Raw genomic sequence first — 24,944 nt, 5'->3', positions numbered from 1 at the left:
GCTATGCGTAGATCATCCCCCTCTTTATTCTTGTACTCGTAAGGTAGCCACCTCATATATTGCTTAGCCGCTTGCTACAGCCTCACCACTTAACCATACCTCACCTATTAAGCTTTGCTAGTCTTGATACCTTTGGAAATGAGATTGCTGAGTCCCCTGTGGCTCATAGATTACTACAACACCAGTTGGAGGTACATGTAAAGGTTACCTGACGCGAGCGTGTTGATTGTTCATTTGGAGTTGCTTCTTCTTCTTCTTCTTCTTCTTCTTCTTCTTCATCGATCTAGGATGGGTTCCAGGCCGGGAGCCTGGGATAGCAAGGATGGACGTCATTCTTCTTTTCTCGAAGTTTTCGTCCGTAGTCGGACCCTTCTCTTCTTCATGATATTTTTGGAATTGTACTATTGTGACTCTGATGTAGCTTGTGGCGAGTATAAGCCAAATTCTTTATATCTCTTCTATTCAGTACATGTACTTGTAACGATATCCATTCTTGCGAAACGACGAGATGCGCTTCTATCCCTATCGAGGCCCTCGTGCCAAAATAAGGATAGAATCGCATCTTGGGCGTTACGAAGCAGGAGATCGGGCAACGACGACGCCCTCGGCCCTTCAGCAGCATGGCTGCCAGGTGACTTTTTGTTGGCTGCTGCCACGTAACTTTTTGGCTCACTCTGTCCGAGGGCGCCAATTGGGCCATGTGGCCTCCAGGAGTTCAGGGCACTCCTCAGCTGCCACTTTCTTTTATGCATCCTTTAGTTGTTTCTGTCGCACCCACTTCGAACCCTAACGTTCTACCTTGCTTGCACCTTTGGGCGTTCGGCCCCCCGCTTGGGGGCTCCGGTCGAAGCTTATCCTTGCAGGCTTCCTGAGGCAACAAACACCCTGTCTCACTCCCGAAGAAGACGAAGTCAGCAGGGTTTACCAATGACCCAAATGGAATCAGGCGCCTATGCCTCGGGGGTAGGGACACTCGCGAGGCCAAAGCGTCCTCGCGACCTCCGAAATACACCACCACCGTGACACTCTCACGTAATAACGAGTTGAGGTTGTATACGCCCGGGGCCCCCCGAGGACGCGGATGGGTCCCTCCCATGCCTAGTGGCATCCCTATGCTCCGCGCTGGGGAGAAGATCGTGACTCAAAAGGAATCAGGCGCCTATGCCTCAGGGGTAGGGACACTCGCGAGGCCAAAGCGTCCTTGCGACCTCCCAGATACACCCCCACCGTGACACTCTCACGTAATAACGAGCGGAGGCTGTATACACCCACGGGACCCTAGGACGCGGAGGGGTCCCTGCCACGCCTAGTGGCAGACCTACGCTCCGCGCTAGGGAGAAGACGAAGGCAATCAACTCAATCCACCAATAACTATGCTCGCAGCTAGCAAGGAAATCAACTCAGTGCGCCAATGACTATGCCCGCAGCTGGCTAGGAAATCAACACAGTACACCAAGGACCATGCCCACAACTCGCCAAGAAGTCAACCCAGTCCACCTACCACTACGCCCACGCCTAGTGCGGGGGACACACAACTAGAGGTACGGAACCGCTCGTACGTCAAGGGGGCCCCCTGAGCATCGCTACTCAGGGGCCTAACTGCGCCCGTAGCCCCTTCCCTCTTGGGCCGCCCAGGCGGTCCAACGACGGCGGAGGTACGTGTGGGGCAGGCCTTGCCGACGCAGAGCCCATTATGCTCAACAAGTCATTTGAAATCTCTTAGGGAGAATGCTGGAGTCGCTCGTACGTCAAAGGGCACTCTTGAGCATCGCGAGTCAGGAGCCTGAACTGCGCTCGTAGCCCTTCCCTCTTGGGCCGCCCAGGCGGTCCAACAGCGGCGGAGGTACTGATACGTCTCCAATGTATCTATAACTTTTGATGGTTTCATGCTATTATCTTGACAAACTTTGGTTGTTTTGTATGTCTTTTATATCTTTTTGGGACTAACTTATTAACTCAGTGCCAAGTGCCAGTTCGTGATTTTTTCGTGTTTTTGACCCTTTTTAGAGGAGGATTTTAAACGGAGTCCAAATGGAACGAAACTTCCAAAAAGATTTCTCTCTCCGTAATGATATCATGAATTTTTAGCAACTTGATCATGAACATGTTGTGCAATCTTGGGAGAGAATGATATTGATGATTAGAAATTTTCCCGCTCATGGATTGAGTCTTTGGATGATTACATAAATCTTCTACGCTTGTTTGAATTTCGCTTCTAGAAATATCTTGGACTCCGCCTCAGGTGGAACGTTCATGGAAATCACGTTAGGAGAAGACACAAAACTCCTAGACAATATCATGACGAACTACTCTCAATGGCACACTGAAAGGTCACCTACTAGTAAGAAGGTACACGCTATAGAAGAAATTAACTCATTAAGTGGTAAGATGGATGAGTTAATGAATTTGGTTGCTAGTAGAAGTGCTCTGTTAGATCCTAATGATATGCCCTTGCCTGGACGTTAATTTTGTTGGTAGGAATAATTTTGGCAACAACAATGCTTTTAGAGGAAACTATGTTCCTAGGCCTTTTCCTAGTAACTCCTCTAATAACTTTGGCAACTCCTACAACAATACTCATGGAAATTACAATAGATTACCCTCTGATCTAGAGAGTAATATCAAAGAGTTTATCAACTCACAAAATATTTTCAATGCGTCCATAGAGGAAAAAAATTCTCAAAATTGACGATTTGGCTAGGAGCGTTGATAGAATGTCTAGTGATATTGATGCTTTGAAAGTTAGATGTGATCCTCCCAAGATCAATATGGATGAAACTTTGAAAGCTATGCGTGTTTCCATGAGTGAGAGCAAAGAAAGAACCGCCCAAATTCGTGTTAGAGATGAATGGCTTAAAAAGGCGTGTTCTCGTGATAGGAATCACGAAGATCTTAAAGTGCTTGGTGTGAATCCCATTGAATCTTTGTTTTCTTGTGTCAAACCTAATGATGATGGGGCTGGATATGAATCCACTTTGGTTGAAAAACGCCCCAATGATTCGGAGTCCATCTATCTTGATGCTAAAAGCATTGAAAGTGGAGTAGAAGATATTAAAACTTTGAGTAGTAATGAAATTAATACTTTGGATTTCAAGGAATTCAATTATGATAGTTGCTCCTTGATTGAATGCATTTCCTTGATGCAATCCATGATAAACTCTCCACACGCTTATAGCCAAAACAAGGCCTTTACCGATCATATCGTCGAAGCTATGATAAAATCTCTTGAAGAGAAACTTGAATTGGATGTCTCTATCCCTACAAAGCTTCATGATGAGTGGGAACCTAATATCAAAATCAAAATCAAAAACTATGAATGCAATGCTTTGTGTGATTTGGGTGCTAGTGTTTCCACGATTCCAAAGTCTTTATGTGATGTTCTGGGTTTTAATGAGATTAAGGAGTGTTCTCTTAATTTGCATCTTGCGGATTCTACTGTCAAGAAACACATGGGAAGGATCAGTGATGTTCTTATTATTGCAAATAGGAACTCTGTACCTGTGGATTTCATTGTGCTTGACATTGATTGCAATCCTACATGTCCTATTATTCTTGGTAGACCTTTCCTAAGGACTATCGGTGCTATCATCGATATGAAGGAAGGGAATATTAGATTTCAATTTCCTTTAAAGAAGGGCATGGAACATTTTCCAAGAAATAAAGTAAGATTGCCTTATGAATCCATGATGAGGGCTACTTATGGTTTGAGCACCAAAGACGACGATACGTGATCCTATCGCTTTATGTCTAGCTAAGGACGTTAAACAATAGCGCTTGTTGGGAGGCAACCCAATGAATTTATCTTTTTCTTTATGTTTTGTTGCGTCCACACCATCATAATTCTGTTATGATAGTGTCTTTTGTGTTTCTTTTTTTGTTTGAGCCAAGTAAAACCTTTATGACTAGTCTTGGTGATGGTTGTTTGATCCTGCAGGAAAAAGACAGAAAGTTTTCACTCACGAGATAATTTTTCATTTTTATTCAGAAAGAGGTTTTGAGTTGATTCTTTTTGCTGCTGGTTGATATGACGTTTTCCCATGCAGTCGTAATTTTTCAGAATTTTTGAGGTACCAGAAGTATACGAAGTATACAGATTGCTACAGACTGGTCTGTTTTTGACAGATTCTGTTTTTGTTGAGTTGGTTGCTTGTTTTGATGAAACTATGGATAGTATCGGGGGGTACTAGCCATGGAAAAGTGAGAATACAGTAATCTAACACCAATATAAATAGAAACCAAGATTGCTACAGTACCTAAAAAGGTGGTAGTTTGTTTTCTTGTGCTAATGTTATCACGAGTTTCTGTTTAAGTTTTGTGTTGTGAAGTTTTCAAATTTTGGGTGATGTTCTCATGGACAAAGAGATAAGGAGTGGAAAGAGCTCAAGCTTGGGGATGCCCAAGGAATCCCAAGCCAAATTCAAGGACACCAAAAATCCTAAGCTTGGGGATGCCCCGGGAAGGCATCCCCTCTTTCGTCGTCAATCCATCGGTAACATTACTTGGAGCTATATTTTTATTCACCACATGATATGTGTTTTGCTTGGAGCATCTTGTATCGTAGGATTCTTTTCTTTTTGTTGTGTCACAATCATCCTTGCTACACACCTATTGAGAGAGACATGCACTCATCATGATTTTGCTAGAATGCTCATCGTGCTTCACTTATATCTTTTGTGCTAGATAATTTTGCTCTATGTGCTTCACTTAGATATTTTAGAGCACGGCGGTGCGTGACTTGGTAGTGGGCTTGTGCTATGAAAGTATTCCCAAAGCTGATAGGTACCCAAAGAGGATACAAAAACCTCCATCATGTGCATTGAGTAGAAAGAGAAGTTTTGATTCCTCTCAATAAGTTTTGAGATGTGGATTTGGTAATATTAAGAGTTATGTTAGTAGGGTGTTCTGAATCTAGAAATACTTGTGTTGAAGTTAGTGATTCCCGTAGCATGCACGTATGGAGACCCTCTATGTTAGGAAGTCGGAGCATAATTGATCTATTGATTTTCATCCTTTCTGTTGAGGTCGGGATCGCGCAATGGTTAACACCTACCAACCCTTCCCCTAGGAGTATGCATTTAGCACTTTGTTTCAATTACTAATAAAAACTTTCGCAACAAGTATGTGAGTTCTTCATGACTAATGTGAGTCCATGGTATAGATACACTTTCACCTTCACCATTGCTAGCCTCTCTAGTGCCGCTCAACTTTCGTCGGTGCACAAACCCACCATATGCCTTCCTCAAAACAGCCACCATACCTACCTACTATGGCATTTTCATAGCCATTCCGAGATATATTGCCATGCAACTCCCACTGTTCCATCTCATGACTTGTGCCGTCACTCTCATATTGCCATTGCAAGATCGTAAGATAGCTAGCGAGATGATTCAACGTCATACGCCAAGCTAGATCGTTGCACATCCCGATACACTGCCGGAGGCATTTCCTAGAGTCATCATCGTTCTAAGCTTTGAGCTGTGAGTAAATAAAAGTGTGATGATCATCATTATTAGAGCATTGTCCCATGCAAGGAAATAAAAAAAAAAGAGGCCAAAGAGCCCAAATAAAAAAAAGAGAAAAAAAGAGGCCCAAGAGCCCAAATAAAAAAAGAGAAAAAGAGAGAAGGGACAATGCGACTATCTTTTTCCACAGTTGTACTTCATAATAGCACCATGTTCTTCATGATTGAGAGCCTCTCGTTTCGTCACCACCATATGCTAGTGGGAATCTTTATTATATAACTTGGCTTGTATATTCCAATGATGGGCTTCCTCAAAATTTCCTTAGGTCTTTGTGAGCAAGCAAGTTGGATGCACACCCACTAGTTCTCCTTTTGAACTTTCACATACTTATAGCTCTAGTGCATCCTTTGTATGGCAATCCCTACTCATTCACATTGATATCTATTAATGGGCATCTCCATAGCCCTTTGATACGCCGAGTCAATGTGACCATCTCCTCCTTTTTTGTCTCACAACCACCACCACACTCTATTCCACCTACAGTGCTATATGCATGGCTCACGCTCATGTATTGCGTGATAGTTATAAAAAGTTTGAGAAAGTAAGAGTGCGAAAACAATTACTTGGCCAATACCGGGGTTGTGCATGATTTAAATCAGTTGTGTGAGGATGATGGAGCATAGCTAGACTATATGATTTTGTAGGGATAACTTTCCTTGGCCTTGTTATTTTGAAAGTTCATGATTACCTTGCTAGTTTGCTTGAAGTATTATTGTTTTCATGTCAATAGCAAACTATTGTTTTGAATCTTACGGATCTGAACATTCATGTCACATGAAAGAAGTTACAAAGGACAACTATGCTAGGTAGCATTCCACATCAAAAATTTAGTGTTTATCAGTTCCCTACTCGAGGACGAGCAAGAGTTAAGCTTAGGGATGCTTGATACGTCTCCAACGTATCTATAATTTTTGATAGTTTCATGCTATTATCTTGTCAAACTTTGGATGTTTTGTATGCCTTTTATATCTTTTTGGGACTAACTTATTAACTCAGTGCCAAGTGCCAGTTCCTGTTTTTTCATGTTTTTGACCCTTTTTAGAGGAGGATTTTAAACGGAGTCCAAACGGAATGAAACTTCCAAAAAGATTTTTTCCGAAATAGAAGACGATCGGGGAACTTGAGAACCAAGGCAGGGGGCCACCAGGGACCCCACAAGCCCCCTAGCCGCGGCCAGGGGGGCGCCTCCTAGGCTTGTGGGCTCCCTGGGATTCCTCTGCCCTAGGTATTTCGCCTATACATTCCCAAAAATTCCAGAAAAAATCAGGTGATCATCGAAAGTACTTTTCCGCCGCCGCAAGCTTCTGTCTCCTCAAGATCTCATCTAGGGCACGTTCTGGTGCCCTGCCGGAGGAGGGATTCGGATACGGAGGGCTTCTTCATCAACACCATGACCTCTCCGATGATGCGTGAGTAGTTCACCATAGACCTACGGGTCCATAGCTAGTAGCTAGATGGCTTCTTCTCTCTCTTGGATCTTCAATACAAAGTTCTCCATGATCTTCATGGAGATCTATCTGATGTAATCTTCTTTTGCGGTGTGTTTGTCGAGATCCGATGAATTGCGTATTTATGATCAGATTATCTATGAATCTTATTTTGGTTTCTTCTGATCTCTTTTATGCATGATTTCATATCCTTTTAATTCTCTCGAGTTGTCGGTTTTGTTTGGCCAACTTGATCTATGATTCTTGCAATGGGAGAAGTGCTTGGTTTTGGGTTCATACCGTGCGGTGACCTCACCCAGTGATAGAAGGGGTAGCAAGGCACGCATCATGTTGTTGCCATCAAGGGTAAAAAGATGGTGTTTTCATCATTGGTTTGAGTTTATCCCTCTACATCATGTCATCTTGCTTAAGGCGTTACTATGTTCGTCATGAACTCAATACACTAGATGCATGCTGGATAGCGGTCGATGTGTGGAGTAATACTAGTAGATGCAGAAAGCATCGGTCTACTTGTCTCGGACGTGATGCCTATATGTATGATCATTGCCTTAGATATCGTCATGACTTTGCGCGGTTCTATCAATTGCCCGATAGTAATTTGTTCACCCACCGTAATATTTGCTATTTTGAGAGAAGCCTCTAGTGAACACTATGGCCCCCGGGTCTACTTCACACCATATTTTTAGCCTTACTCTTTTACTTCATTTCACTTTTCGCCTTCAGATCTCACTTTGCAATCAATCTTGAAGGGATTTACAACCCCTTTATAGCGTTAGGTGCAAGCTCTTTTGTGTTTGCGTTGGTACTCTGGACTTGACGAGATTCTCCTACTGGATTGATACCTTGGTTCTCTAACTGAGGGAAATACTTATTGCTCCTGTGGTGCATCACCCTTTCCTCTTCAAGGGAAAAACCAACGCAAGCAAGTCTCCGTCAACGTGTCAATTTCTGGCACTCTTGTTTGAGAAGTAGCAGGTACGCGCGGGGCGGGCCGTGCCAAAGTTGTTAGAATCACGACTGAAGTATTGGAATCTTGCGATCTTACAGTCCAAACTAGGCTCTTTGATTTTATGATTTTGCTCATAGAATCTAAGTTTCTACGATCGTGATAGTTATGATTCTACGATTCACGATCCTAGCAACGGAACTCCGATCCGATCCAGAATCGCGATTTTCACAACTTTGGGCCCTGTTGTCGCAGAGTGCCGAAGGAGTTCAGGAGTGTCAAATCGTCAGCTTCTTAGGAGGGACATTGGAGTCGCTCGTATGTCAATGGGGACCCCTGAGCATCGCGTCTCAGGGGCCTAACTGTGTTCTTAGCCCCTTCCCCCTTTGGGCTGTCCTGGTATCCGGTCGGTCCAATCATGGCGTAGGTACGCGCGGGGTGGGCCCTACCAACGCAGAGTGTTGAAGGTGTTCTGAAGTTTCAAAATCCTCGTCGTGTTCCCCTCATGAGGGCTGCTCGCACGTCAAGGGGGACTCTTGATCATCACGACTCAGGGGCCTAACTGTGCTCGTAGCCCCTTCCCCCTTCGGGCCGTCCTGGTATCCGGTCGGTCCAATAGCAGCGGAGGTATGCACGGGGCGGGCCCCGTCGACGTAGAGTATCACAGGAAACATGAAAGAAACGAGCGAAGAAAACATTCAACTAGTTAGCCAGTTATTTCAAGCCTTAACAAGTTCTTGAAAATGCAAATGAGTTTGACGCCTCCACGAGGCACGATGTGCATTGCAGGAAAAAACAGGGGGAAGAAATGAGGAGGAGCCGCCGCCGCCGGTCGCTCCGTCTTCAGGGGGCTTGTCGTCGGCATCAGTGGCGCCGTCTTCCCCATCGTCGGCTTCAGCGGCATCCGGAGACGAGGGAACTGCGACGCGGGTGAACCTCTTCACCAATGCTTCCACGGGGCCCTTCACCGCCTCCGCAGTGCTGTGGCGGGCCTTGATGACCCACAAGTGTAGGGGATCTATCGTAGTCCTTTCGATAAGTAAGAGTGTCGCACCCAACGAGGAGCAGAAGGAACTGACAAGTGGTTTTCAGCAAGGTATTCTGTGCAAGCACTGAAATTATCGGTAACAGATAGTTGTGTGATAAGATGATTCGTAGCAAGTAGCAAGTAACAATAGTAACAAAGGTGCAGCAAAGTGGCCCAATCCCTTCTGTAGCAAGGGAAAAGCCTGCACAAACTATTATATGAGGTAAAGCGCTCCCGAGGACACATGGGAATTTCTGTCAAGCTAGTTTTCATCATGTTCATATGATTCACGTTCGCAACTTTGATAGTTTGATATGTGGGTGGACCGGTGCTTGGGTGCTGCCCTTACTTGGACAAACATCCCACTTATGATTAACTCCTCCCGCAAGCATCTGTAACTACGAAAGAAGAATTAAGACAAAGTCTAACCATAGCATTAAACTAGTGGATCCAAATCAGCCCCTTACGAAGCAACGCATAAACTAGGGTTTAAGCTTCTGTCACTCTAGCAACCCATCATCTAATTATTACTTCCCAATGCCTTCCTCTTGGCCCAAATAATGGTGAAGTGTTATGTAGTTGACGTTCAGATAACACCACTAGAGGAAATACACCATACAACACATCAAAATATCGAACGAATACCAAATTCACATGACTACTTATAGCAAGACTTATCCCATGTCCTCGGAACAAAAGTGACTACTCACGAAGCATAACTATGTTCATGACCAGAGAGGTATTGAATAGCATTAGAGATCTGAACATATGCTCTTCCACCAATTAATCCAACTAGCATCAACTAGAAAGAGTAATTAACACTACTAGCAACCTTACAAGTACCAATCGGAGTCCCAGACGGAGATTGGTTACAAGAGATGAACTAGGGTTTGGAGATGAGATGGTGATGATGAAGATGTTGATGGTGATGAGTCCTCTCCGATGATAGGAGTGTTGGTGATGACGATGGCGGCGATTTCCCCCTCCGGGAGGGAAGTTTCCCCGGCAGGACGGCCCTGCCGGAGCTCTAGATTGGTTGTGCTCAAGTTCCGCCTCATGGCGGCGGCGGCTCTTCCCGAAAGCCTCCTCTTTATTTTTTCTGGAACGAAACCCTCCTTATAGCAAAAGATGGGAGCCAGAGGGGCAACAGGGGGCCCACAAGCCACCTAAGCGCGGCCAGGGGGGTAGGCCGTGCCTGGGAGGCTTGTGGCCTCCTGGTGGTTCCCGTCTAGTACTTTTTCCGCCAAGTATTTTTTATAAAATCCAAAATAATTCCTCGTTGATTCTCACGGCTTTTGGAGTTGAGCAGAATAGGTATCTCAAACTTGCTCCTTTTTTAGACCAGAATTCCAGCTGCCGGCATTCTCCCTCTTCGTGTAAACCTTATAAAATAAGAGAGAAAAGGCATAAGTATTGTACCGTAATGTGTAATAAAAGCCCATAAAGCGATAAATATCAACATAAAAGCATGATGCAAAATGGACGTATCAACTCCCCCAAGCTTAGTCCTCGCTTGTCCTCAAGCGGAAGCCGAGATCAATATATGCCCACATATTTAGAGATAGAGATGTCGATAAAACAAAATACGGACATGAGGCATCATGATCATAATTAGAACAACAATATCGTCATATAATCTCTTATGCTAAAGTGATAATTCCTTCACAAAGTAGAGTATGGATCAAGAACCTTATTGAGAATTAACAACCAATAGTCTTTAATCATCTAAGCAATTGCAATTTATCATAACATCGGAAAGAGTCAAATAAGAGCTTGTAAAGCAAATCCACATACTCAATCATCCTTTCATCTTCTACAATTGCTAAAACTCACGTGGTACTCATGAGATCAAAGTTTTAGGTGGACACAGAGAAAGATAGGGGCTTATAGTTTCGCCTCCCAACTACTAACCTCAAGGGTAATGTCAACAATAATAATTCATGAATACTTACTTCCAAGTTGACATATGAATATAGATCTTTCCCTAGCACATGACGTTAGCCAAGATAAAGGCAAAATAAGGAATTGGTGTCAATCACCATGACTCTTTTAAGGACAAAAAATAAAGGTACAAGATAGGCCCTTCGCAGAGGGAAGCAAAGGTTATCATGCGCTTTTGAGGTTTGGATGTGTGATCTCTTAGTGTGGATGAACGTCACTTTATATTGCCTCCTGTGATAAAGAACTTTATTATGCAGTCTGTCGCTTTTATGTCTTCCTCATCACAGGTTTGTACAAAGCTTATTTTCCATATACTAATAGATCATACATATTTAGGGAGCAGTTTTTATTGCTTGCACCGATGACAACTTACTTGAGGGATCTTATTCAGTCCATAGGTAGGTATGGTGGACTCTTAAGGCAAACTGGGTTGAAGGTTTATGGATGCACAAGTAGTATCTCTACTTAGTGCGGAAGTTTTGGCTGATATGAGGTGGGAGCAAGCGTCACATGCTAAGGGATCTCTAGTCATATAACATTGTTTGGAACCAAGCAAACATAATTCATTATGTTGTCTTCCTTGTCCAACATCTACTTCTAAGCATGTAATAGTTTAATGAGTGTTCACAATCATAGACAGTGTCAAAGATGATATATTTATATGTGAACCTCTCCTTCTTTATTACTTCCTATTAATTGCAACAATGACCAAGGTCTACGTTTGTCCACCCACAACAAGTTTCAATCAACATTCTTTTTATATGTGAAGTCATCACTTGCCATAAGATCATTACATGATCTTTCATGCTTTTGTTCTTTTATTATTCTTTTCTTTAGATCATGGCATGGGGCAAGGCCCTTAACTAAAATACTCTTTACTATATGACTCACGTACTCGATTACATTGGGGGTGACACAAAGCAAAACTCAAACCTAGAACATACTAAGAACTTTATTCTACTAGAGAAAGATAAAACCAAAAAGGATCGAACTAAGAAAAAAGGTAAAGGAAAAAGATGTGATGGTGATACGATACCGGGGCAACTCCCCCAAGCTTGGCACAAGCCAAGAGGAGTGCCCATACCCGTGCTTAATTGTCTTCCTTCGAAAGTGATGGTGGTGGAGTTGTTGCAATCTGGGGTTGATTCTCCATCTTCCAAGGCATAGGTGCTCCATCATGGAAAGATGATTTAGTCTCTGGAATCCTCAAATCTGCAGCCAACCGTATTGATTTAAATCTATACTCATACTCACAGTTTTGGTTCTGTAGGTCGTAGATCTAGGCTTGGAGGTGATCAATTCTATCATAGAGCCTCGAGAGGTGCTTCCCGATGTCATTGACATCGATCTTGTGCTTGTTGGTGAACCCCGTGATCATCATGTGGTTGGCGTTGAGTCCGTGTTCCACCATCCCTTGGCACTTGAAGACTTGTTGCTCCATTGCTTCGAGCCTCACCTCCATGCTTCCGATATTCTTGGGCCCCTCAACATCACGGATGTGCAGCACCCCCTCATGCATCTCGATAGATTGAGGGTGTTGCAGCACTCCCGCGAGGTAGGGATTGATGACCTTCTCGAAGAACTTGTCCTTCAGAACTTTTGGGGACGCCATAGCGATCTAGATTTGCCTGCACAGTAGCTCGAAACGAAAAAAGAGGATATTTGCGCGATACGAGGGTCAGACCTTCCGGGAGAATATATAATTAATTTTTCCCGATCAAAAGGAGTACTCCGCAAGAAAACGGAGTCCGGGAGGCACACGAGGTGCCCACAAGCCACCCAGGCGCGGCCATGGGGGTAGGCCACGCCTGACAGGCTTGTCGCCTCCTCGTGCGCTTTCCAGACTACTTACCGAATCACATACCTCTTCGTTTTGTCTATTTTTCTAAAAATTCCAAAATGGAGAAAAATTGCTACTGGAAAAGTTTTGGAGTCGGTTTACTTACCGAATCACATACCTCTTCGTTTTTGGAGTCTGAAACAGGCTGATAAATATCCCTCATGTACTCCTCCGCAGTTATTGTATTAATAATATTGCTTTCAACATTTATGGGAGTACGTGAGATATAATGCTTGATTCTTTGCCCATTTACCACTCTCGGAAAATTACCTTCTGTGTTGTTGATCTTGATGGCACCGGAACAATATACTTCCTCAACAATGTAAGGACCTTCCCAATTAGGGAGAAGCTTGCCTGCAAAAAATCTTAAACGAGAATTGTATAGCAAGACATAATCACCTACATTGAACTCACGTTTCTCTATCCTTTTATCATGCCACCTCTTAACTTTTCTTTGAACAACTTGGCATTTTCATATGCCTGAGCTCTCCATTCATCAAGTGAGCTAATATCAAATAACCTCTTCTCACCAGCAAGTTTGAAATCAAAGTCGAGCTCTTTGATTTGCCAATAAGCCTTATGTTCTAGCTCAAGAGGTAAATGACATTCTTTACCGTAAACCATTTTGTACGGAGACATGCCCATGGGATTCTTATAAGCAGTTCTATAAGACCACAGTGCATCATCAAGCTTCTTAGACCAATTCTTTCTGGACCTATTAACAGTCTTTTGCAGAACTAGTTTAATCTCTCTATTACTTAGCTCTACTTGACCACTGGACTGAGGATGATAGGGAGATGCAATTCTATGGTTGACATCATACTTAGCAAGCATTTTACGGAAAGCACCATGAATAAAATGTGAACCACCATCAGTCATTAAATATCTAGGGACTCCAAATCTAGGGAAAATAACTTCTTTAAGCATCCTAATAGAGGTGTTGTGATCAGCACTACTAGTTGGGATAACTTCTACCCACTTAGTAACGTAATCAATAGCAACTAGGATATGAGTATACCCGTTGGACTTTGGAAACGATCCCATATAATCAAAACCCCAAACATCAAATGGTTCAATGACAAGTGAATAATTCATAGGCATTTCCTAACGTTTACTGATATTACCTACTCTTTGACATTCATCACAAGACAAGACAAACTTACGGGCATCCTTGAAGAGAGTAGGCCAATAGAAACCGGATTGCAATACCTTGTGCGCAGTTCTATCTCCCGCATGGTGTCCTCCGTAAGCCTCAGAGTGACACTTCTGTAGGATCTGTCCCTGTTCATGCTCAGGTACACAACGTCTAACAACACCATCTACTCCTTCCTTATAAAGGTGAGGATCATCCCAAAAGTAATGTCTCAAATCAAAGAAGAATTTCTTATTTTGCTGGTATGTGAAACTAGGTGGTATATATTTGGCAACGATATAATTTGCATAATCAGCATACCAAGGTGTACTACGTGAAATACTTAATAACAGCATGATCAATGTGAATAGTAACCTTGGAATCAACAATGTAAGATCTGTACTTTTCACATGCAAACATGACTGCTAAAAATTCCTTTTCAGTAGTAGCATAGTTTCTTTGGGCACTGTCTAGAGTTTTACTAGCATAATGAATAACATTCAATTTTTTATCAACTCTTTGTCCTAGAACAACACCAACAACATAATCACTAGCATCACACATAATTTCAAAAGGTAAATTCCAATCAGGTGGTTGAATAATAGGTGTAGTTATCAAGGCCTTCTTAAGTATTTCAAAGGCTTCCTCACAATCATCGTCAAAAACAAAAGGAATATCCTTTTGCAAGAGATTGGTAAGATGCCTAGAAATCTTAGAGAAGTCCTTAATGAACCTTCTATAGAAACCAGCATGACCAAGGAAACTTCTTATACCTTTAATGTCTGTAGGGCATGGCATTTTCTCGATCGCATCAACCTTAGCCTTATCGACTTCAATACCTCTTTCATAAGTTTTATGTCCTAAAACGATGCCTTCATTAACCATAAAGTGGCACTTCTCCCAATTCAAGACAAGGTTGGTATCTTTACATCTCTGCAAAACTCGATCAAGGTTGCTGAGGCAATCATCAAAAGAAGACCCGTAAACAGAGAAGTCGTCCATGAAAACCTTAACAATCTTTTCACAAAAGTCAGAGAATATAGCCATCATACATCTTTCAAAGGTAGCAGGTGCATTACATAAGCCAAATGGCATATGTCTGTAAGCAAAGGTACCGAAAGGGCAAGTACAAGTGGCTTTCTCCTAATCAGATTGTGCAACAGGTATTTGGGAGAAACAGAATAACCATCTAGAAAGCAGAAGTGTGTGTGTTTAGACAATCTTTCTAGCATTTGGTCAATAAAAGGCAAGGGGTAATGATCTTTCCTGGTGGCTTTATTCAATTTCCTAAAATCAATCACCATCCTATAGCCAGTAATAATCCTGTGTGGGATCAGTTCATCTTTATCATTAGGGACAACGGTAATACCTCCCTTCTTAGGGATGCAATGCACCGGACTTACCCAATCACTATGAGCAACATGATAGATAATACCTGCTTCCAGGAGCTTTAGTATTTCTTTTCTTACTACCTCTTTCATCTTAGGATTTAATCTCCGTTGATGATCGGCAACTGGTTTGGAATCAGGATTGGTTTTAATTTTATGCTGGCATAGAGTGGGACTAATGCCCTTAAGATCGTCAAGACTATATCCAATAGCAGCACGGTGCTTCCTCGGAGTTTTCAATAATTTATTTTCTTCATGCTCTGAAAGGCTAGCACTAATAATAACAAGATATATCTCTTTTTCATCAAGATAAGCATACTTAAGAGTATCAGGTAACTCTTTAAGCTCAAACACAGGATCACCCTTTGGTGGGGATGGATCTCCAAGCAGTTTAACAGGCAAATTATTCTTAAGGATAGGATATTGTTCAAAGATAACTCTATCTATCTCATTCCTTTCATCCATATGCATATCATTTTCATGCTCAAGCAAGTATTGCTCTAAAGGATCAGTAGGAGGCACATCAATAGAAGCTAGAGCATAATTTCATCCTTACTAGACAACTCTTTTTCATGAGGTTGTCTACCAAACTTGGAGAAATTGAACTCACGTGACACACCTTCAAATCCAACAGCGACAGTTTGCTTCTCACAGTCAATATGAGCATTGACAGTATTGAGGAAAGGTCTGCCAAATATGATGGGACAAAAGCTATCTTGTGTGGTAGCAAGAACGGGAAAATCAGCAGGATACTTAGTTTTACCACACAAGACTTCAGCATCTCTAACAATTCCCAAAGGGTAGATAGTATCTCTATTGGCAAGCTGAATAGTGACATCAATAGGTTCCATCTCAACAGGTGCAATCTCGTCTTTAATTTCATCATATAAAGATTGAGGTATTGCACTAACACTAGCACCCACGTCACATAAACCATGATAACAATGATCTCCTATCTTAACAGAAACAACAGGCGTGCCAACAACAGTCCTATGTTCGTCTCTAGCATGAGGTTTAGCAATTCTAGCAGCATCTTCACAGAAGTGAATATCATGGTCATCAACATTGTCGGACAGGAGATCTTTGATAATAGCAATGCTAGGTTCAACTGTAATTATCTCAGGGGGGGTGTAGGTGTTCTAATGTAGCCCCTACGTATCACAGTTGAAGCTTTAGAATGATCCTTTATTCTAACAGGGAAAGGTGGTTTCTCAATGTAAGCACTAGGAACAATAGGATCATTATAAGCAATGACTTTCTCTTCAACTGGATTGGGTTTAACCACATTGACTTCTAAGGGAGGATGATATTTAAACCACTTCTCTTTAGGGAGATTAATATGAGCAGCAAATGATTCACATAATGAAGCTACTATCTCAGAGTCAAGTCCATGTTTAGCGCTAAAATCACAAAAAGTATTTGTTTCAACGAAGGATTTAATGCAATCGAACTTAAGATTCATACATGAATCCTTACCTTCATCAAACTCCCAATCTTCAGAGTTGCGTTTAATTCTTTCCAATAAATTCCATTTGAAGTCAATATCTCTCTTCATAAAAGAACCGTTACAAGAAGTGTCAAGCATGGTGCGATTATAATGAGAAAGCCGAGCATAAAAGTTCCGAATAATAATTTCTCTCGAGAGCTCATGGTTGGGGCATGAATATAACATTGACTTAAGCCTCCCCCAAGCTTGAGCGATACTTTCTCTATCACGAGGCCAAAAATTATAGATATAATTCCGATCACGATGTACCAAATGCATAGGATAAAACTTTTGATGAAATTCCAATTTCAATCGGTTGTAGTTCCATGATACATTATCATCACATAGCCTATACCATGTCAATGCTTTATCCCTCAAAGATAAGGGAAAGACCTTCTTCTTGACCTCATCCTCGGGCAAACCTGCAAGCTTAAATAAACCACAAACTTCATCTACATAGATTAGATGCAAGTCGGGATGTGATGTTCCATCTTCTGTAAAAGGATTAGCCAATAGTTTCTCTAGCATACCCGAAGGAATTTCATAAAAAATATTTTCAGTAGGTGCAGCAGGTTGAGGAGCAAGTCCTTGTGGTTTCGTTCGAGGTGAAGATACCCCGAACAAGCTCCTCAAAGGATTAGTTTCCATAGTGACAAGTGACAATGAATTTCAGCACACTATGTAAATGTTTCCTTACCAAATTCCACTTACCAAAGGCGCTTCACTCCCCGGCAACTGCACCAGCAAAGAGTCTTGATGACCCACAAGTGTAGGGGATCTATCGTAGTCCTTTCGATAAGTAAGAGTGTCGAACCCAACGAGGAGTTGAAGGAACTGACAAGTGGTTTTCAGCAAGGTATTCTCTGCAAGCACTGAAATTATCGATAACAGATAGTTGTGTGATAAGATGATTCGTAGCAAGTAGCAAGTAACAATAGTAACAAAGGTGCAGAAAAGTGGCCCAATCCCTTTTGTAGCAAGGGACAAGCCTGGACAAACTCTTATATGAGGTAAAGCGCTCCCGAGGACACATGGGAATTTCTGTCAAGCAAGTTGTCATCATGTTCATATGATTAGCGTTCGCTACTTTGATAGTTTGATATGTGGGTGGACCGGTGCTTGGGTGCTGCCCTTACTTGGAGAATCATTCCACTTATGATTAACCCCTCTCGCAAGCATCTGCAACTACGAAAGAAGAATTAAGACAAAGTCTAACCATAGCATTAAACTAGTGGATCCAAATGAGCCCCTTACAAAGCAACACATAAAATAGGGTTTAAGCTTCTGTCACTCTAGCAAACCATCATCTACTTGTTACTTCCCAATGCCTTCCTCGAGGCCCAAATAATGGTGAAGTGTTATGTAGTCGACGTTCACATAACACCACTAGAGGAAAGACAACATACAACGCATCAAAATATCAAACGAATACCAAATTCACATGACTACTTATAGCGAGACTTATCCCATGTCCTCTGGAACAACAGTGACTACTCACAAAGCATAATTATGTTCATGACCAGAGAAGTATTGAATAGCATTAGAGATATGAACATATGATCTACCACCGAGTAATCCAACTAGCATCAACTACAAAGAGTAATTTACACTACTAGCAACCTTCAAGTACCAATCGGAGTCACGAGATGGAGATTGGTTACAAGAGATGAACTAGGGTTTGGAGATGAGATGGTGCTGATGAAGATGTTGATGGTGATGAGGCCCCTCCGATGAGAGGAGTGTTGGTGATGACGATGGCGGCGATTTCCCCCTCCGGGAGGGAAGTTTCCCCGGCAGGACGGCCCTGCCGGAGCTCTAGATTGGTTCTACTCAAGTTCCACCTCGTGGCGGCGGCGTCTCTTCCCGAAAGCCTCCTCTTGATTTTTTTTCTGGAACGAAACCCTCCTTATAGCAAAAGATGGGAGCCAGAGGGGCAACAGGGGGCCCACAAGCCACCTAGGCGCGACCAGGGGGTAGGCAGCGCCTAGCAGGCTTGTGGCCTCCTGGTGGCTCCCCTCTGGTACTTCTTCCGCCCAATATTTTTTTATAAAATCCAAAATAATTCCTCGTTGATTTTCATGGCTTTTGGAGTTGCGCAAAATAGGTATCTCAAACTTGCTCCTTTTTCAGACCAAAATTCCAGCTGCCGGCTTTCTCCCTCTTCATGTAAACCTTATAAAATAAGAGAGAAAAGGCATAAGTATTGTACCGTAATGTGTAATAACAGCCCATAAAGCGGTAAATATCAACATAAAAGCATGATGCAAAATGGACGTATCAGGCCTCATTGGGGACTGGCAGGATCACCGAGCCGAAGTCAAATCCTGGCTCGCGAAGATGAAGGTGACTGAAGACGCGTGTCGCAGCTTGAGAGAAGAGGTTGCGACACTCGTTGTCCAAGATCTTGTCCACCTGGATTACGGCGTCCTCCAATGCCACGGGGAGATCCACCGCGAGCACGGCGAAGCCGCTCTCTAGGGTGGACAAAGGCTCGTCGAACCCGTCCAGGCAGATGGTGTGGAGTGTCATGCGAAGCCTGGGCTCAACATCAGGGAAACCGACCAGCTCCGCGGACTTCTCCTTCTCGGTCGCGGCAAGGGCTTCCCCCTTGGCATCGAGAAGGGTCTTCTTCGAGGCGATCTCCTTGTCCTGCTCGTCCAAGCGCGTCTGCTTCACGCCCAGGCGAGTTTCCTCCTGGGACAACTCTTCTTCCCGGGCGGCGAGATTTGTCTTGCAGGCATCGAGTTATTCCCCCCGCAGGCGAAGCTGCTCAGCTAGCTTGTCTTGTTCTTCTTGGAAGGCCGTCAGGCGAGCATCCGCCTCTTTGCAGCGTTTGGCAGCTGCCGTGGCACCTTCCATCGCCTCTTCATGCGCGGCGCGAGAGGATTCAGCTTCGTTCATCACCTCCTCACGCGCGGCGTGAGCGGATTTGGCTTCCTCCAGCTCCTCCACGTGCGCAACGCCAGCGGCCTTGGCCTCCTTCTCACCCTCCGCCACTACGACCGCGACCTTGCCCAGGGCAGCGAAGGCCTTGTTCAGGATGCCCTGAATGTATACCGGGGTCCTCTGAACCTCGCCCTGAGGAGCCTCTAGTGCTGTCCCGGGCGGTGCCGTCGGGGAGGCAGTGTCACGAGGGACAGGGGGCTCCGAAGGTTGCTCGGAGATTGTGAGCATTGGTGCATCCGCAGACCGAGGGCCCTCAAGAGCCTGCCCCTCGAGCAACGGCGCCGCCACGACCGCCTCAGGACGCTTCGGGGGCTCGGCGACCAAGGCCTGAGAGGTCGCCCCACGAGCCTCCCCTTCTTCGTCGGTTGGCGGCGATGCATTGGGGAGGACCAGCGGTGCATCAGGAGTTGCCTTCGGCTTGACGCCCGCCTTCTTCTTCTTCGCCCTCATGGGTCAGCTGTCTCCCGAGGCTCGGGACCTTTGCTCGGCCCGAGCATCTCCTCCTCTTCCTCGCCACGCCCCAGCAGGCAAGGCATGAGCATGGCCCGCTGGAGCCACTGGTAGGTGGTAGCCGTGTTCCCCAGCCAGAAGGGCATGAGGGTGCCAACACCCGGGCACACCCACCAATGGTCATCTCACGCGGGACAGAAGGGGACTTGGGCCGCGGCTCTTCCGATGGAGAGCGCGTTGATGAAGATGCGGGGCCGATCGACTGCAATTGGTGATGCAAGGCAGTCCCCGCCTCTCATGGCCTGGGCCTCTTGAAGTTCTTGGATTGCTCTGATAACGAACTCATAGTAGCTGGGCGAACGCACGCCGAACCTCGCCCTCGAGTTGTGCTCGAGCACCACCCTCGTCTCACTAGTCAGGCCCGGAACCTTCCCGATGGGAGACCCCAGCCCTAACCCAAGGGGGGCGCCGAGCACGCCTTCCTATGCAATGGGAGGCATGGCCCCATCCCCAGGCACGGAGCCTGAAACCCCAGGACGCTCCATGGGGAGGAGCTGCTTCTTCTTCTTACATGGGTCCTCGCGAGGTGGCTCGTCTTCTTTGTCGTCCGAGCGCTCCGCCACCGCGGCGTGGTAGGCGCGCTCGAGTGTACAGACGACGTCCTTTTCGTCGCAGGCGATGGTGATGACGCCGCCACTCCCTGGCATCTTGAGGACGTTGTAGCCATGGTGGGTTACTGCAATGAACTTAGCGAGAGCCGGGTACCCAAGGATCGCGTTGTATGGCAGGTGGATGTGCGCGATGTAGAAGACGATTATCTCAGTGTGGTAGTTCTTGCGCTCGCCGAAGGTGACTAGCAGACGAACCTGCCCGATGGGCACGATGGATCCTTCCGTGACTCCTGAGACGGGCTTGGTTGGCATGAGTTGTTCGTATGGCAGCTGGAGTGTTTGGATGGTCTCGATTGATAGGACGTTGAGCCCCGCTCCACTATCGATGAGGGTCTTGGTGACGAGGACGTTGCTGATGGTCGGGGTGCACATCATGGGGACCTTGCCGGCCATGAACGAGCACCTGAGATGATCACTTGGGTCGTAGGTGATGGTGGTCTGGGACCAGTTAAGGGGGCGCATTGCTTCAGGCTTCGGGAGAGCAGCATTCACCTCCTCGAACTGCTTGAAGGCGCGATTCGAGGCCGGGGTCTGGGCGCCGCCCAGGATGGAGGCCACCGCCATGACCTCCTGGAAGCCCATAGCCCCATCATTCTTCCTGTCTTCATCCCTCCTTTTGGGTGGTGGAGGAAGCCCAGCCTCACGAGGCTGACCGCGTCGTTGCCCCTCCCGAGGGTCGTCGCGCCAGCGGTCATCCCGAGCCTGGGCGCGCCAGCGGTCTCCCAAGGCTGGCCGCGCCAACGGTCTTCATGAGGCTGTTCACGCCACCCCTGACGCGGCTCCCGGTCATCCCAGCGGCCTCCATTGTGGAGACCACCGTGTGTAGGGCCTCTGTCGACCCGCCCAGGGCGCCTGCTGAACTGCTCAGCACGGACCAGTCGGAGCTCTTGGCACTTGGAGGTATCATGGCCGCTGGTGCCGTGGAAGATGCACATTGGCCCCCCTCCCGACGGACGCTGTCCCCCTCGGTCGTGCTTCGCCTCAGGTTCGGCTGCGAGCACCGCACGAGCCTTGCACGTTGTCTCCTTAGCCTTGGTCTTCTTCTCTTATGGTTCCACCACCTGAGGCCCCAGGAGTGACGGGCGACCTTCTTCAGCCCTGGAGCACTTGTTTGTCAGGTTGAACATTGATAACCCACAAGTATAGGGGATCGCAACAGTTTTTGAGGGTAGAGTATTCAACCCAAATTTGTTGGTTCACCAAAAGGAATATCACTCTCATCAAACCTACGCAGAGAATTTACTTCAACTACCTGTATCGGGTTCTCGAGACCATGGATCTCTTCGATAGGTGGTATATTTTTGACATCTTCAGATTTAATGCCTTTCTCTCGCATAGATTTCTTGGCTTCTTGCATATCTTCAGGACTGAGGAATAGAATACCTCTTTTCTTCGGAGTTGGCTTAGGAGGTGGTTCGGGAATAGTCCAAGCATTCTCGTTGCACAAGATATTGTTTAGTAGAATCTCATCTTGTTCTACGGTTCGTTCCCTAAAAACACTACCGACACAACTATCTAGGTGGTATTTAGAAGCATCGATAAGTCCATTATAGAAGATATCAAGTATTTTGTTCTTATCAAGAGGGTGATCAGGCAAAGCATTCACTAGCTGGATGAGCCTCCCCCAAGCTTGTGGGAGACTCTCTTCTTCAGCTTGAGCAAAGTTGTATATTTCCTGCAAGGCAGCTTGCTTCTGATGGGCAGGGAAATATTTTTCAAAGAAGTAGTAGAACATATCCTGGGGGCTATGCACACAACTAGGAGCAAGAGAAGTGAACCAAGTCTTAGCATCATCCTTTAGCGAGAAAGGAAACAGCTTGAGCATGTAGTAGTGGCGGATCTTTTCCTCACTAGTGAATAGGGTGGCTATATCGTGCAGTTTGGTAAGATGGGCTACAACCGTTTCAAACTCATAACCATGAAAAGGATCAGACTCGACCAGAGTGATTAACTCAGGGTCGACAGACAATTCATAATCCTTATCGGTCACAAAGATATGCGAAGTAGCAAACTTCGGGTCGTATTTCATCCTAGCGTTCAGAGATTTTTCTTTCCACTTGCACAGTAATTTCTCAACATCATAGCTATCCTTACACGCAAGAAAGTCCTCAGCTATCTCTCCCTCCATAACATAACGCGTATCAGGCATAACAGGCATAGTAGCAGGTTCTACTTCAATAGTATCAGCAGTTTCAGAAGTATCATCACATCTAGCAGCAACTCTAGCAATATGTGCATCAAGGGCACCTAGTGGCAAAGCAGTATCAAGCATAGCATCACCAGGCATAGTATCAAGCATATCATCATCAGGCATAGTATTAAGCATAGCATCATGGGCAGCAGAAATAGCATCATCAAGCATAGGCGACATATCAAGATTTCTAGCAGGAGGTGATGTCGCAAACTTACTCAAAACTGAAGGTGAATCAAGTGCAGAGCTAGAAGGCAGTTCCTTACGTCTCCTCGTAGTGGAAGGCAAGATTTTAGTTCTTGGATCTTTCAGATTCCTCATAGTGACCAGCAGACGTAAATCCCAAGTGACTTAGAGAATATAGCTGTGCCTCCCCGGCAACGGCACCAGAAAAAGGTCTTGATAACCCACAAGTATAGGGGATCGCAACAATTTTTGAGGGTAGAGTATTCAACCCAAACTTGTTGGTTCACCAAAAGGGAAGCGAAAGAATATTCTCAAGTATTAGGAGCTGAGTTTATCAGATTCAACCACACCTGAAAGATTAGTGTCTGCAAGCAAAGTATCGGTAGCAAAGTAGTATGATAGCAACGGTGCCAGAAACGATCTGTTGACAAGGCAGACTATTCCTAACTGTTGTATCAATGGCGCCAATAAAGTCTTGCAACAAGTAACAGCGAAGTAGCAAGGAACAACAATAGCAGCAGTAGTAGCAACAGTAACAGCAAAGTGGCCCAATCCCTTTTGTAGCAAGGGACAAGCCTAGACAAAGTAACGTAGCGAGGACCAGTAGTAAAAGACTCGTAGGCAGTGGATCGGTGATGGATGAGTATGACGGATGTGATTCATCATGTGACAGCTATAACACGGAGAGATATGTAACTAGCTCCCGTTCGTCGATCTAATGTAGGCATGTATTCCGTATGTAGTCATACGTGCTTAGGGAAAAGAACTTGCATGACATCTATTGTCTATCCCTCCCGTAGCAGCGAGGTCCTAATGGAAACTACAAGATATTAAGGTTCTCCTTTTAATAAAGAACCGGACCAACGCATTAAAACGCGGTGAATACATGAACTCCTCATACTATGGTCATCTCCGGGAGTGGTTCCGGCTATTGTCACTCCGGGGTTGCCGGGTCATAACACATAGTAGGTGACTACAACTTGCAAGATAGGATCTAAAACACACATATATTGGCGACGACATAATAGGTCTAGATCTGAAATCATGGCACTCGGGCCCTAGTGACAAGCATTAAGCATGGCAAAGTAGTAGCAACATCAATCTCAGAACATAGTGGATACTAGGGATCAATCCCCATCAAAAACTAACTCGATTACATGATAGATCTCATCCAACTCATCACCGTCCAGCAAGCCTACGATGAGATTACTCACGAACGATGAAGAGCATCATGGAATTGTCGATGGATAAAGGTTGATGATGACGATGGTGACGATTTCCCCTCTCCGGAGCCTAAAACAGACTCCAGATCTGCCCTCCAGATGAAGAACAGGATGTGGCAGCGCCTCCGTGTCACAAAACGCGATGAAAGCTTCTCTCTGATTTTTTTCCGGGCGAGACGGAAGATATAGAGCTGAGTTTGGGGGCGGTGGTGCCACGTGGGCCCCACAAGCCCTCACGGCGCGACCTAGGGGGGTGGCCGCGACCTGTGGGCTTGTGGCACACTGGCACGCCCCATCCGGTGGATCTTTGCGCAGGTATTTTTCTTCTATTCCAGAAAAAATCTCCGTAAATTTTCACGACATTTCGAGAAATTTTATTTCTGCACAAAAACAACACCATGTCAATTCTGCTGAAAACAGCGTCAGTCTGGCTAGTTCCATTCAAATCATGCAAATTAGAGTCCAAACAAGGGCAAAAGAGTTCGGAAAAGTAGATACGACGGAGACATATCAAACATCTCCTGTGCGGTGCTCATTTCATTACTCA

Source organism: Hordeum vulgare, chromosome 5H (genome assembly GCF_904849725.1).
Source record: "Hordeum vulgare subsp. vulgare chromosome 5H, MorexV3_pseudomolecules_assembly, whole genome shotgun sequence".
NCBI lineage: Eukaryota > Viridiplantae > Streptophyta > Magnoliopsida > Poales > Poaceae > Hordeum > Hordeum vulgare.
Note: the sequence above shows the minus strand (reverse complement) of the source record.